The following is an 8,529-nucleotide window of genomic DNA, read 5'->3' as shown; positions in this document are numbered from 1 at the left end:
CTCTTTGTGATAGAGGCAGCAAGTAGGGGGGAAGGGATTAGTTGACTTGTGTGCTTTTGCTTATCGGGATAGTCAATTAGTTGCTTACATCTATCCCAAGCCCTGCAATTTTGGGGGTCCCACAGTGGCTGCCCCAACCATCCTATGAATGGTAAGGATCTGGGGGATTACAGAGGCCTATAGTCAGGGGTCACCCACCCACACATACACTCACCACACAGGCGACACTGGGAAGCAGGGAGCCCCAGCCCTAGGGTGCTCCACTTCCCGGTGCCGCAGAGAAGCGGGGTGCAACAAGTTGAAAGAGGGCAGCACAGAGGCAGGTGGGGGGCAGAGTAGACTGCTGGGCAGCTCCAGCTTCTGCTGCCTGCATGGTGAAGGGGAGGTGAGGGCAGCATCATTTGGGCAAGTAGGTTGGGGGGGAAAGACAGGGCAGGGGCAGAGCAAGGGCAGGGAGAGGCAGAGGCTGAGGTGGAGCAGGATTGTCCCAGCCCTTTCCCAAGGTAGGGGGATCAGTTATGTGGCCAGTGGCTCTCCTTACCAGTCACCCCTACTCAGCACCCTCACTATACAAATTGTTCCAGCACCACTTCTCACCTCAGACTGGGGTTGCTCTAATAGGGGATTTCAGTGGGGGCAGAGGAAGTAAACCCTATTCAGCTCTCCTTTCTCCACTATGGGGGCTTTCTGATAGTGGGTTTCATGATTAGAGGCAATAAGGTAGGTTCTATATTGTCTCTCCCTACCACCATTTATACATAGATGTGGGACGTGTTTTGCAAGTATTATTGAAACAGTCAATAATTTTACAGCACTTGGGAATGTATTTTTCCTCTTTATTTATTTTGAAGTTGTTTTATCACTTGGTATATATTGCTGTTAGGACACACTATTAACCTTGTTCTGCAGCCTTAAGACCTTTGTGTGGGTTCTGTCACCGCAATCAGGAATTTCATAAATAAATCAGTAAGCATCGCACACATTGACTCAGATACAGAGTTTCTCAAATCTTTGATACTAAAGTTAGGACCAGATTTCACTATCCTTTAAGTCAATAGTAAAACTCACTTTAACTTCAATGGGAACAGGATTGGGACTTGAGACATGTACATTATGAACACATGTACATTATGAACAAGTCACAGCAGGAAAGCTTCAGTGAGGAAGTAGTTAGTTATAAAATGAATGATATTGAAAGAATACAGTGCTTTAAAAGACAGTCCAAACATTTTTTTACTTTGAACTTGGAAATATTTGTGGATGAAATCCTACTGTCTTTTAAAAAGTACTACACTATTCTGTTGAAATGAGCCAAAGCTTTTTCCAGAGCACAATGGGAAAAGTACAATGTTTTGTACCATTAATACAGCATCTCTCTCTCTCTCTCTCTCTCTCTGTCTCTCTCTCTCTCTCTCTCTCTCACACACACACACACACACACACACACACAGAATTTAGGAAATGCCACACATTTGCCTCTGCAATCTTAATTTATTCCCATTTTGTTCATGCACTATGATACATCTTTTAATTACAAAATCACATACTGTTTTTCCATAGGAATCATGTCTCAGTCAGTGCCAGGATTAGCTTAATAAGAAGTTGTGATGTTACTGGATTTTTGATGTGAACATACAGAATATTTTTACCCCCGCAGTGTGCTCCAAATTTTGTATCAAAGCAGGTCAAGTGAGGTGTCTATTGAAAGTTTATATTTTGTGATTCTGTTTATACTATTCATATGTGTGTATGATTTTTATATGTGAAGTTATAAGTTTTGGCTATGTACTTGTATTTTAAATGTTTGCTTCTGAGAGATATTAGCAGGAGTCTCCCACCTATTGTGAAAGTGCATATAGTCAAGTGAATATGAACAATGAACCATAAATGTGGCCAATACACAACTGAGGAATTCTGCTGTAAATTTGCAGTCAAGCAAGTAGGCAGCTTGCCTAAAAAGGACACGGACAGGTGACTTGCTCTTGTGACCAGGGGTGAAAAACTTGCCAGTCTAGACGCAGCCAACATGTAGCTACATCTACATTGGCCCCTATTACGGAATAGGCATGCAAATGTAGCACTTGGGAAGAAGCAAATGTGCGGGGGATTTAAATATCCCCTGTGGCATTTGCATTTTCATGGCCGCCGCTTTTTTCCGGCTTGGAGATAAGCCGGAGAAAAGCATCCAGCCTGGCACGATCCTCCGGAATAAAGCCCTATTCAAGTAGGAATAAGAGATCCTCCGGAATAGGGCTTTTATTCCGGAGGATCGCGCCAGTCTGGACGCTTTTCTCCGGCTTATCTCCAAGCCGGAAAAAAGCGGCGGCCATGAAAATGCAGATGCCGCGGGGGATATTTAAATCCCCCGCGCATTTGCCTCTTCCCAAGTGCTACATTTGCATGCTTATTTCGTAATAGGCGGCCAGTGTAGACACAGCCATAGTGTCTACACTAGAACTGACTTCCTTGGGTTAATTCATTTGATAAAAGATGACTGAAAGTCTACTGTTGATCAACCACAAGAATGATAGGGAGCTTCAAAGGACATCTGCAGGAAGAAAGGTCCAGATGTAGAACTTTTTGAAAGATTATTTTGAGATACCATATGAATGGATCCCATCTACTCTGCCCAAGTACAAAACAGCAACAGTGAGAAGTGATGCAGTAATGATATCCTCACCATCTTTTATTCAGCACAGCAGTGTTGTGATTTGACTGATGCACAATGTGACAGGAGCCCTGCTTTGTGATTGGGTACAACTGTTGCATAATGAACAAAATAATTTGCATTAGTCTTAGCTCCATTTTAAACACAGGAAAGATCAATGCTTATCTTAAAAAGAAAAAGATAAAAGCATCTTTATTGTCAAGCATTGTGAGAATATCAAATTAGAAATGAAATTAGAAACTATTAGTTCTTTTAATTTAATAAATAAAGCTATGTTTATTATGCTTTGCTAATAAAGATCTCTTATCATTTAGGGATTTTCTTGTTGTTAGTATCTCATTCTCTGTATTCCATTGGCTTTTTGGTCATTCTCAGCTGTATTTGGGTGAAATTTACTCAGTAGCATAAAAACTCTGAAAAGCTTCTTATGCCATTCCAGTGCTCTGCAGATGGACAGTTGTTTAATGACTGTGTGGAAAACTCTGTGTCCTTTCACGTGTTAGATCTGGGTTCTACTTTACTTAGGCCAGTATGGAGGAAGCACTGTGGGCTGGACAAATGAGGAGGGAGGCATGGATTTGGGGGTGGGTCAGTGATCACAAAGATCCTACAATCACAGAACTCTACACAGGTGGTACATTGGAGTTGTGGAATAAAAGTCATGGAGGGCTACATAGCTGCCCCACATCCTGCTTCTGAGCTATGTGGGGATTTGATCTCTTTCCAATCCCTGCATCCTTCCCTTGCCCAAAGGCTTTGTACATGGTATTTAATTTCATCCTTGTTGTGGATCTGAGAACTTTATTTTGTTCTTGCCTTTGAAGGAATTCAAGGCTTGCTCTAAAATGATAGAGCTGTCCAGATCCTCTGCTGTTGGTCATCTTCTGTAATTTACATCTTGTGCAGGTTACTGTGTGAGACACTGAGATGCAATATGTTCAGGGTCTGTCTGCACAAGTACAACCACATCAGCAACATGATAAAAACAAAGTTGTCCCTGTTACAGACACGATTACCTGATTAAACCTGTTACAGACATGATTCCAATTAATTTGGATTGGATCCAACTGGATCTGAACTGTCTCCCCCAGAGTAGCTTGGTTATTTGACATGGTTGTATCTGCAGTATAGACAGACTCATAGATTACAGTTTTTTCTCATATGATCCTAGTCACAAAGCATGCAAAACTGATAGCCTATTTCAATTAAATTAAAATCCAGGACATCTATGAACTGTGTTGGCTTTTATAGTGCTAAGATGTAGCTGATTTTGCATTCAGTGCTGAGAGTTCAAACTTCAAAGCATCTGACATTACAAGATCTTGACATTACTGAAACAAGCTTTTCCCTTCTAATTTACACATAAGAGAGATCTTAATTTCAACAACTGAAATTATTAAAATAGGTATCAAAGGGTAGGAATAAATGGTCAGATTTCACAGCAGAAAAGGGTAAAATAGTGGGGTATCCTAAGGTTTTATACTGGCACCTATGCTGTTCAATATGTTCATCAATGATCTGGAAAAAGGGGTATGCGGTGAAGTAGCACCATTTGAAAATGATACAAAATTACTCAAGATAGGTAAGTCCAAAGCTGAGTGTGAGGAGTCACTAAGGGCATGTCATTTTGAAATAACCTGGTAGTGTAGATGTAGCCAAAGAGATCTCACAAAAGCAGGTGACAGGGCAACAAAATGGCAAATGAAATTCAATGTTGATAAATGCAAAGTAATGCACATTGAAAACCATAATCCCATAAAACCATATAAAACAATGGCTGTTTCCACTCAAGAAAGAGATCTTGGAGCAACTGGGGACAGTTCTCTGAAAACATCAGTGCAATGTGTAGCAGCAGTCAAAAAGCTAATAGAATGTTAGTAAAGGGGTAGATAAGAAAACAAAAAATATCATAATCATATTATATAAATCAACGGAAATTGAATACTGTGTGCAGTTTGCAGTTTTTAGTCATCTCATCATTATAATATAATTATATCTGAAAAAAGGACAGAGAAGAGCAACAGAAATGATTAGAATTATGGAACAGTTTCTGCACAGGAGAGGTTAGAAAGACTGGCACTGTTCATTTTAGAAAAAAAGTTAGTAAGGGGAGGGCATATGATAGAAGTCTATAAAATTATGAATAGTGTGGAGAGAGTGAATAAGAAGTGTTATTTATGCCTTCTCATAATACCTTGTGGTCATCCAAATAAATTAATAGACAGGTTTAAAACAAATGTAAGCAATATTTCTACACACAACACATAGTCAACTTATAGAATATTGTGAAGGCCAAAAGTATAAATCGTTTCAAAAAAGAATTAGAGAAGTTCATGGATATTAATATCAATGGATATTAGCTGAGATGGTCAGAGAGGCAACCCCATGCTCTGGGTATCCTCAACCAGTGTTTAATTTTGTAATAAAGAGGTTCTGGGGCTCACACACTTGTTTTACATTCATAATTATTCAGCAAGTGTGGAAGTGTCAGGGTTATGAACTGCCAAGCCTTGAGGTGTTAGGGCTCAAGTGCTGGCAAGCCCTGGCACAAATTAGGCACTGCCCTAAATTTCTGACGGACAGAAACTGGGATTGGAAAACAGAGGATGGATTGCTCGGTCACCTGTTCTATTCATTCCCTCTGAGGCACCTGACACCAGCCACTGTTGGAAGACAGGCTACTGGGCTAGGTGAAACATTTGTCTGACCCAGGATGGCCATTCTTATGTTCTTAATGAGAAACTTGGTGGGAAAATGGATTCTAATATTACTGGAATGATCCCACTAGCTCAGTTCCTGGTCTTGGAGTCAATCTTAAAAAACAGAGACATTGGACAATGATAAATGTTATGGAGGGCTCAGGACCACAAAGCTATTTAGGAGCCTCATTTCCACTGAAATCAATGAAAGTTAGGAGACTAAATAACTGGAGATCTGGCAATATATCTTAGATTATTGCAGCTCTTTTATTAGGATCCTTCAGCAGGGACCATACAGTGAAAATAGCTTTACCAAGATTTCAACATATAGTGAAATACTGGGTGGGGGGATTGTTTATTGGTGACTAGGGCACTTCCATAGACTTACTATATGATACCAAATTTATCACATCCTATCTCCCTCCTTGGTTTTCATGATGCTGGTGCAATTTGTGCAATGTAAAAGCCCAAAATACCAAACAGTATTATGCATTTGCAAACTTTCTTTTTCTTTTACAGAAATTCCTAAGGCTACAACCTCCTGTCCTTCTCATTTGAGAGTGCTGTGGCATCATAGAAAAAAAAGAGCTCATGGTTTCATACTGCTGCCTATCACTGTATTATGAGTGCCTTTCACGTAAAAGTGGTTAGTAATAACAAAGATCTTAGTGTGGTCTTCATGGAGCCTCTGATTCTTCTCCCTTTTCTTCAGAATGTTATCTGATGTTCAAAATAAGTGATTGCTTGTTGTTATATAGCAGGGAACATCTGGACAAGATTTTCACATGGACAGAAACGAAGGATTACTCCAAAGTGTATTTAAGTCAATGAAAAGATTTCTAGTTCTCCATTGATTTGAATAGGCAATCTTTGCATCAGGCCCTTAAATTAGCGCCTGTGTCCAGGAAAAGCTCCAGGATCCAAATGGTTCTCCTGTGACTTTTATAATACCCATGCAATGCTCTCTTGTACTTATTTTATTATTTAAAAGATATACTATCATTATTTGCTATATACGGATTAAAGTAGAGCTCGAAATGTGCTAGGGATTTTCCAAACACAGAGCAAGTAACCAGTTTCTTTCCCGAAGAGTGTAGTTTATGCAAAAATAGTTATTTTTTCCAGGAGGGTTTTAAATGAGGAGTGTTAGAGGCTTTGGGGACCAGCTCAGAAGTATCTGTAGCAAAAATTTATATTTTAGTTAGTATTGGTTATAAGACTATAAATATGATGTATAATTTCATGTATAATGACTTGCTTAAAAGGTCTGTGGCTCCTATTTTCTCTGTCTCTCATGATTAGATAATGTTTACTGTAAGGCCTTGTTCCCTGTTAGCATTACAAATTAAGTTGTATCTCTTCTCTGCATCACAAACTAAGTTGTTTCTTCTAGTAACCATTGATCTTGTCTGAAACTCAATACAATTGTTTGGTGTGAGTAGAGGGTGTGTGTGAGTGAAAGCCATCACAGATACCCAGGTGATAAAAAAGAAGTGGAAACTTTGAAGATAACAAGGGAACAGCCATTGAGTCTTGAGGCTGAATTGAATTAGCAGTATTGAGGAACCCTGGAGACAGGCAGAGACCCTCTCAAGAGTGAGACACACCTCTGGGCAGTCTGATAATCACCATCACAGAATAACTCCCCAAAACACAGATTAACACTTCCTAAGGGTGAATGATGGCAGCATGACACTGCAATATCCATAGACCAAAATGGGAACTAATAGGCTACGTCTACACTGGCATGATTTTCTGGAAATGCTTTTAACGGAAAAGGTTTTCCGTTAAAAGTATTTCCGGAAAAGCGTGTCTAGATTGGCAGGACGCTTTTCCGGAAAAGCACTTTTTCCGGAAAAGCATCCGTAGCCAATCTAGACACACTTTTCCGCAAAAAAGCCCCGATCATCATTTTTGCGATCGGGTTTTTTTGCAGAAAACACTACTGTGCTGTCTACACTGGCCCTTTTTTGGAACAGTTTTCCGGAAAAAGACTTTTGCCCGAACAGGAGCAGCATAGTTTTTCCAGAAAAGCACTGATGATTTTATATTAGATCATCAGTGCTTTTCCAGAAATTCAAGCGGCCAGTGTAGACAGCTGGCAAGTTTTTCCGGAAAAGCGGCTGATTTTCCGGAATAACTTGCCAGTGTAGACACAGCCACAGAGAGATAGTTGTGTTAGTCTGATCTTGGTAAAACAAAAGGAAAATATGTAGCACTTTAAAGACTAACAAGATAGTTTATTAGGTGGTTCATCACCTAATACACTATCTTGTTAGTCTTTAAAGTGCTACATATTTTTTCCTTTTGTTTTACCAAATGGGAACTGACATGTATAAGCAGGGAAGCTCTGGCCATGGGACTCTGGGTTCAGTCTTGCAAGCCAAGCCTCAGAGGAGTCTCAGAGGAACACTGACTCCTCACTCAAGTCAGCCTGGCCTGACCAGTAAGACTGACTTGAGCCACCATGGACTGGTAACTATGCAACAGCTGCAGGACCTCTGTAAGTGTATGTGTGTGTTTTTCTTTATAAAGCATATACTAACTGCTTCTCTACTGTATTCTCAATAAACATGGTGTATTGCCTTCTCCCCTGAAAAAGACCTGTGTGCTTCTTATAAGCATAACATATCTGATATGTAGGGGACGGTGTGAAAAAAGCATTGAGATACTTGTAGGAAAGACAGACAAACAGGGTGATGAGACTGGCATAACAGGCAGAATAGAAAGAATGACAGGGCAGCAAAGTAAGAGTCAAGGATAGTTAGGTGCAGAGTTATGTAGGGCCTTGAGAGCTGACCACAATGAATTTGCTATGACAGAGAAGGGAATCCAGTGACAGGATTCAAAGTGGGGGTGTGAGTAGGGTTACCAGGTAGACCCCCCCTAAAAAAACAGACACACTTGATCGTGGGTGGGGGGGAGAGGGACCAGCTGGGAGGGAGGCGGGGCTGGCCAGGAGGCAGGGCTGGCAGGAGGGGTTGAGGGCCACTGGGCTGGACAGGAGGGGGGGCTGGAGGAAGGGGGGCGGGAGAATCAGGGGCCAGTGGGGCTGGACAGGAGGAAGGGGGGCTGGGAGGAAGCAGGGGGCAGGAAGCAGAGCTGGAGGGGGAATTGGGGGCCAGGGGGCTGGACAGGAGGAGGGGGGTCAGAGGAGGGGGG

The sequence above is a fragment of the Pelodiscus sinensis genome, chromosome 1 (genome assembly GCF_052426305.1).
Source record: "Pelodiscus sinensis isolate ZL-2025 chromosome 1, ASM5242630v1, whole genome shotgun sequence".
Lineage (NCBI taxonomy): Eukaryota > Metazoa > Chordata > Testudines > Trionychidae > Pelodiscus > Pelodiscus sinensis.
The sequence above is the reverse complement of the archived record's forward strand: the minus strand, read 5'-3'. Positions refer to the sequence as shown.